General features: G+C 54.3%; 1 long non-coding RNA gene across 1 annotated transcript; it reads right to left on the bottom strand.

Annotated features, from left to right (window-relative positions):
• Positions 1–333: 333 nt before the first annotated feature.
• Positions 334–1,917, bottom strand: LOC139707847 (uncharacterized). The gene is made up of 2 exons (XR_011709272.1): positions 1,743–1,917; positions 334–1,389 (listed from the first exon to the last, which is right to left on the bottom strand). It is a non-coding gene; the product is annotated as an uncharacterized lncRNA (long non-coding RNA).
• Between the last annotated feature and the right edge of the window lie 5,616 nt (positions 1,918–7,533).

The raw sequence follows: 7,533 nt of genomic DNA, 5'->3' as shown, positions 1-7,533 counted from the left end.
TGACGGGATAATTGCCAACCCTTATCTTCAATTTTCAGACTTAAATCTCTTTCCCATTTAGTTTTAATTGGCTCTGGGCTTCCATCCATCCTTAACTTCGGGTTCATTTGTCGCAATTGTTTTATGTGAGCTAAGTCCTTCTCCAATGGATACAATAAATCTATGTATCTGATTCATCTTGCTTTTATGGTTAATATTTTAAAATTATAAAGCCAGAGTCTCAGCTTCAGAATTACTTTGTCGATGCCTGTGTAAAGGCATTAGCTCTTAGGCATTAGCTTATTGAATCACATTTTTAAAAACGGTGTCTCTATCAAAAAAACAACAACAAAAAAAAGATGTTGATTTTATTTTTGCTGCTCTTAACTCCTGTAGATTTTTCACAACTCCCAGAGCAGATATTCTTGAAAATTTAGATCTTTCCACAATGATTTCTCCAATTGCCAATTAAACAGTGATGGGCTGCCTTGCCACCGTGGGCTGTGATGTCCATACAGGGCTCAGCATGGTCCTGTGCAGTGACCCGACAGGGTTAAAACCTTTTCAGGGGCAGGGGATTGGAGAGGGCTGAAAATATTTTTTTGGATCTGTATGCCCTCACCTCAGCAGGAGCACAGAGATGCACACACAGAGAGCTTGTGGTTGTGCCTAGCTCCAGGGGGCTTCCATGACCCCATGTTAAACCTTCTTGGTTAGACCGCTTGGTGGCAGGGGCACTTGTAGGAGTTACTTGGGAGTAACATCTGGGACTACTTATAAGATGCAGGGGTCCCGAGGCTGTTTAGAGGGGTAGATTGAGGTAAGGAAATTCATCCTATTAGTGCTTTTTTTTTTCTTTTTTTTTTTTTTTTGGTACCAGGGATTGAACTCAGGAACACTCAACCACTGAGCCACATCCCCAGCCCTATTTTGTATTTTATTTAGAGGCAGGATCTCATTGAGCTGCTAAGCACCTCATCATTGCTGAGGCTGGCTTTGAACTCGAGATCCTTGACAGGTGTAACTGGTGGCTTACAGCCCAAAGGACCACAGCACGCAGAATGGCATGGGTCAGGGAATGAGTGAGGAAGGGACAATGAGAGACTTTCTCTGCTTTCTAATGAACTAGAAGACAGAGCAACGTGGGTGACAGGAGGGAGAAGGCCCACCATTTAGAGCAGCTGTCTTTGACAGCTGGGTTCCCAAAGGAGCCAAAGGATTTTCATTCCTTTACACACCTAGATGGGCCTCAGATGTGCCCATAGGGGACGGGGCATCATGCTGTGAGGGAGGATTCCTGGGCAGAGGGAGACAGGAGCCCTGTGTTGCACGCGGAGGCTCAGCCAGTGAGAAATCCCTGGAGAACATTCAAGAGACGGAACAGCTAGTGCTGGGCGCCAGGTCTCTTGCCTGTGGGGAGAGAATGTAACCCGTCTCTCGTGACCTACAAACCATCAATAAAAATTCTGCTAACGTGCAATGCTTGTAAAATGATTGCTTTGGGGCTGGAGGAGAGAGCTGGGTGAAGAAGGTGCAGAATTATGGAGAGCAGAGAATAAGAATTCAGCGAGGGCAGGAAATTGGAGCCAGAGGTGAGAAGAAAATACAGGTTCTCTTGCAATTTTCAGAAGTCTCAAGGCAGGCATTAGGTTTTTTTTTTTTTTTCTAGGACATAAAAAGGGGATTTGAGCCAAACAGATGTATATTTGAAGAAGCAGAGTGAACCCCACCGCCCTTGGGTGACGTTTGTCGGGAGCGGTTACCTTTCCCAGCCCTTTCCTTCTCTCTTCCCTGTTCCTGGTCCTTTGTCTCTGGGCTCCCTGGCCCTTGGTCTTCTTGCAGGTGGCAGGTGCTGGCCCTCTTTGGTCTTGCTGCCCGAGGAAGGGGTGCCTGCGGGCAGTGCCAGTGCACCTTAAAACAGGGAGGAGGAGGGTCACGTGGTTCAGAGAGTCCAATAAACACTTGGTGGGGTCTCCTCACTTAAAAAGCCTTTGCAAAGTTTCACTTTTGCAAAGTTCCTATTTAGCCCTGTGGAGGCCCCGGGTGGGAGGCCCTGGGGCCCGGAGGTTCGGTTCCGCTTTTCTTCTTGTAGAGAAGGTCCTGTTAGCAGGGTGGGTGGAGGGACGGAGAAGAGGGGCGCAGGAGCCCTGGTTCCGACTGCTGATCACAACAACGTCCTGTGTACTTCTAAAAGCTCCCAGAGAGGGGTGTGGGTGCCCTTCCCACGGGAAGGTGAGGGCGTCTGAGAAGATGGTGTTGCACCTGTCTGAACGGTTCACAAGGCCCACATGTATTCACACACCACACGGCACCCTGGTAATATGTGGGATTCTTATGTATCAGTTAAAAATAAATCAAAAATAAATATTCTTTAAAAAGGGGGAATATTCTGTTCTGAGCCGGCTGTGCCCGCATCACTCTCAGGAATGTGGGGCAGGGAGGAGGGGACAGGGAGCCGCCATCAGGGTTGGCCCTGGGGCAAAGTTAGAATCTTCTTGGGACACAGAAGGAGTGGCCGCCTCCCTTGGTTAGGCCTCGTTGCTGCTCTCAGTGGACACGGTGGGCGGGGCAGGGAGGGTGCTGGGTGGGGAGGGCCTGGTAGGGGCCACAGAAGTGGAGTCAGTGCAGGGCCCGAGGGTAAGTCGGTCACACCGACCTGCACCCCAGCTCTTCCCCGAGGAACAGGCTGACAGGCTCCTGGGCACCTGCCCGTCTCCCAGCAGGACACTCCCTTGAGTGGTGATCACACCAAGTCTCCTATTTCATCAGGTCACTCTCAGGGCTGTAGGGGGCATGGAAGTGTGGGAGGGAAACGCCGTCCTGTGCGGAGGCCTCGCCTGGACACGCCTGCCCGGCCAGGGGCTGTGTGCATTTCACCTGCGGTGACTCACCCGGCAGGCATTTACTGGGTGCCGGTGATATCCAGGCTGTGAGGGCAGAGATGGAATGTACGGGTCCTGAGGTGCAGAGCCTGCTGACAGACAGATGACAAGTCCTGGCAATGTTTACGAGACCCTGAGGGATGTGGCCCCTGGTGCCTACTCTCCTCATCCCCAGCTCTGTTCTGAGCATCCTTAGGTGGCCTCAGACACTCTGGCCACCTTGCTGTTCCTGGAACACTGAAGCACACTCTCACCTCGGGGCCTTTGCACTCGCTGTTCCCTTTGCCCAAATTCTTCTTCTCCTTCACCTCTTTCAATTTATACTCAGAGGTCACCTTCTTCTAATTCTCTGTTAAAATTGCAACTGGCCCTCTTCCCCATACTCCTGATCTTTGCTTATTGTGTATCATCTTTCTAAAGCATTCATCTTCTACCACAGCCTATGAATGACTCTGTTATGTTTTATTATTTACTATCTGCCATCACCTCCCAGAACACAACCTCCAGGAGAGCAGGAGTCTGGAGCTGGAATCGTGACTGTCGAGGGAATGGACAGGCCACCACAGGGCTTTGGAGAGTCACCTGCCCTTTCTGTCTCCACCCGCGTCTCCAGGGCTGTCCCTGAGCTGAGCTCTCCCGCCCGTCACTTGAATCCCACCCTTGGCTCTGCACCGGAGAGACTCTGTGAGTCCCCTGAGTGGGCTTGGTCACCCGAGGACCTTCCTTCCTGATGCTGCAGGAAGAGAGTGCAGCCAAGTGGAAGAGGGGACAGCAGTCCCTGCCAGGAAATGTTGTGAGGAACTTGATTATCACAGCTTTGAAACAACTTAGCAAAGGAAGCTCCTGAAGGAAGCCTTTGTCTTTTGTTTAATGATCCAGCTCTGCGTCCGCCTCCCTCCTGCTCCGCCCCTCCTTCCCTGGCTGTCCACCGTGGTTGCCAGCCTTGCTGTCCAGCGTGGGGCTCTGAGCCCCTCTGCGTGTCTTAGGAACCCTGCCCCTTTCTATGGGGGTTTCTGAAGGTCCCGGTGTAGCGGGGCACAGATTCCACTTGTCACCTGGACCTCCTCTATCAGGCTGGACCCCACCTCATTGTCCTGCCACCTCGAGTCCAGAGAACCGCTTCCCCGGAGCTGGCTGTGGTCTAGTTCCCCAAACGAGACCTCAGCCTGGACTTCTCTCCCCTCCAACAGCTAATTCAGGGCGACAGGTACTTGATGTGTTTTGCTTAGGACCTAATGCAGCCAGGAGAGGGTTGTAGCCCAGAACAGGGAGCCGAGCGCTGCAGGCCAGCTGCGTGCTCTGAAGTCCACTGCCTGGCATGCGGGGGACAGTCCCTGGCTGGTCCCTCTCTCTCAGCGCCCGCCTGCTGGGTCGCACTTCTCTGCAGGAGCATCCCCTCGGAGTGTCCCTTCCCTTGAATTCAAGCCCCAACTCCAACTCTGAAGTCAGCCACGTGGTTCCCTGGCCTTCTGGCCATTATCCCCAGGAGTCCAGTCGGCGACTATCCTGTGGCTTCTGACACTTCTGCCTGCTAGACCTTCCCCTGGATCCTCACGCCCTGGACTCTCCTGTCACCCAGGTCTCAGCGCCTCCAGGGAGACCTCCGTGAGCTGAGCTCCCCATCTGCATAGCTCCCCTTCCCCCTCCCCCAGCGTCCGTCCTCTGGTCTCCTTCTTGTTCCTGTCACCATCCAGCAGGACCTTGTTCATTGCTCTGTTTATGACGGTGGTTTCCATGTGGCCAAGCCTCTCCCCGGCCTCCCAGGCGTGACAGCCTCTGTCTGTCCCATGTAAAATGAATGAATGTGAGTTTCATGCAAAAAGGGACCTTGTCTCTCTAGTGGACCTACAGCTCCAGGGCCTCCAGGGTTTCGACCTGGCACAGAAATGCTCAGTAAATATTTGCTGAGTGAATGGATGGCTCAGATTCCACCCAAAGAGCCTCGTTTTCCATATATATATATATATATATATATATATATATATTTTTTTTTTTTTGTAGAAAAACCAGGATCCGTGTTCCAAGTATCACCTCCCAACGTGGCGACTTATTTAAAAGTCTGGGTTGGTCAAATGAATCACGTGTCCACAGCGTTGTCCAGTTTGGGGTCACGGCCCTCAGCTCATGGCAGGCCCAGTGCTGGTGTCCTGGAGGAGGACGGGGAGAGGAGGGGACCGTGGGGGAGAGGCAGGTGCGGGGGAGAGGAGGGGACCGTGGGGGAGAGGCAGGTGCGGGGAGATTCCTTTTCTCAGTGCTCAGAGTCCCTCAAAGGGTAGAAACCCCTGCTCCCCCTTTCCTTGATCATGTGGGGGGCGTTGCCAGGAGTTTGGGAGGGGACAGGGCACCTAGAGGGCAGATGCCCACTCTCCAGGTGACTGGGGCTCGCCGTCCCCATCCGAGGTGCAGATCTCAGAGGTCAGGATCTGGGGATCGTGTGGCAGACACAAGGCTGCAGGGCCTCGCCCAGTATTCTGGGCAGCCTGAGCATTGCCAGTGCCCTTGGTGCCACCGCAGGGGAGAGGCTGCCGTGACTCTGGGTTAGACTTCCCACAGGACCGGAGGGAGCGGCTCTCAGAGTCGGATTATAACAGAAGAAAATGAAGTTAGGATGCATTCCTTACGGGGCGCAGGTAGTGGACTCATCCTGGCTCCGATTACTTCTATTATGTAACATTTCATGTTTGTGGAGGTGGGGAAGACAGCTGGGAAGGGCGTTGGGAGAAGGCGGAATCCGGACCTCACATCAAGTCTCCAGGTCCTGGGGTCCCGCTTGGCTCCTGGGGCCCTTCCCAGCTCACCCCAGGCAGCGTCCCCCAGATGTGTCTCCTGGTGTGAGTTCGTCCTTGTTCCCTGGGAATCTGCAGCCACAGCACTTGCCACCTGTGAGGGCGACTGTCAGGTCTCTGTGGCCAGGTCAGGGACGACCAGTGCCAGGTTCACAGCCTCCCTTGGCTGTGTCCTCTGCACTTCCGGCCTGTGGAGGGGACTCCTAGGCTCTGCAGGCTCCGTCCTTTTTTGGAAGTGAACAAAACCCTTCTTGACCCTTTTCAGGTTCTCAACATCCTTCTTCCCTGTCTTCTCCCTCTGCTCCCCTCCCTAGAGCATTCTCCTCCCTGAGGAGGAAGAAAACAGCTGGCTCAAGCTGGCAGACAAAAGGAGACTTTGGTGCAGAGAATTTTTCCATGAGTGGGAGGCAGAAGCTGAGGTAGGATTCCTGTAGCCACGTGGGGAGCAGCTTCTCACTGGCAGCTGCAGATGCACCGGCCATCTCACTTGCTCTTCCTCCTCCTGGCCTCACCTGTAGAAGTTGTGACTGCCTATGAGGGAAGCCTGGAATGTTCCCTTTCTTCCCAGGGGAGATAAGTACACAGAAATACAGGGTAGAAACAAAGCTCCCGACAGTCTCTGAGGATTGGGAGGATACAAAATATCTGCTTAAGGAAAGGAGGAAAACTGTTTGTGGGCTGGTTGTTGCTGGGGCCTCCCTCTGTATGCCTTCGCTCTCATCCCACTGCCTCTGCTAGGATGAGCAAAGGAGGGAGGGAGGGAAGGAAAGAGGGAGAGAAAGGTGGACAGACAGAGACGGAGGGACAGAGGGGAGGAGGGGAGGGGCTCTGGTCAGTTTGGGAGTGGGCTGGCTGGGAGCATGTGTGAAATTGGAGGCCCTCTTAGCTGAGAGCCCCCAGTGACTGCCCTGGCCGTGCGGGTCACTATTTTCAATCCACAGCAGGGATTCCACATTTCTGGGCACCCCTGGAAACCATCCAGCGAGCTCAGCAGGGTCTGGGGGCCCTGGAGGCTCCTCACCCCATGGGAGCAGGAGGTCAGCAGGGCAAACCGGCCTGGAAACAGGCCTCAGACCTTGGGCATGGAGCAGTGGCCATCGTGCCCAGGCCTGGCCCCCAGCCCAGGAGACAGAGGAGCCTCCCACTCCTTGTGAGCTCCCAGACGGCAGACGGAGCGTCTCGGCTTCAGCCACCACAGGGCTGGGTGGCACGTCCCCCCACACGTGTGGACACCCACTGCCTGGGGGTGATCTGGGGGTGATGGCGGAGGCTGATCCCAACAGCCCTCCCAGGAGATGGCTCTGAGGCCTCCTGGAGACCCCTGGCCAGAGCCCGGTGGGTGGGCTCCTCGGGTCCCACGTCAGCGGGATGACGGAGCCACAGGACTGCAGCCGGCATTTGCGTGCTGGGCACAGGACAGAAAGGCCACACATTCTTCTTTCCACTGCCGACACGGGACTGGGACCCAGGGGCCTGCCAAGCCCTTTCTGTTTTTTTGTTTTGAGACAGAATCTCAGTAAGTGGCCCAGGCGGGCCTCAAACTTGTGATTCTGAGGCTCCGAGTTGCTGGATCCCAGGGGTAGCCAGCACACCTGACTCACACTCCTCTTGTTTTTAGCTCTTCGTAACCTCCCACGAGGTGGAGCGAGTGCAGTGACCCTCCTCTGGGCCAAGAGGGATTGCTTTTGGCAACACCAAGGCCACGTTGGCTCCATCTCCCAGGGTCTTACTTCTCCAAGGCTCACTGCGGGTTCTTCCTGAGACCGGTGTATTTCAGACGCTGTGAAGTCGCGATGCAGGCAAGGCCTGGGGCCTCTTCCCGGCTCACAGTTCTGAGCAGTAAACAAAGCAGTAAAGAGAGAGAGAAAAATATTACCTTTATTATT

The sequence above is a fragment of the Marmota flaviventris genome, chromosome 12 (genome assembly GCF_047511675.1).
Source record: "Marmota flaviventris isolate mMarFla1 chromosome 12, mMarFla1.hap1, whole genome shotgun sequence".
Lineage (NCBI taxonomy): Eukaryota > Metazoa > Chordata > Mammalia > Rodentia > Sciuridae > Marmota > Marmota flaviventris.
The sequence above is the reverse complement of the archived record's forward strand: the minus strand, read 5'-3'. Positions and strand labels throughout refer to the sequence as shown.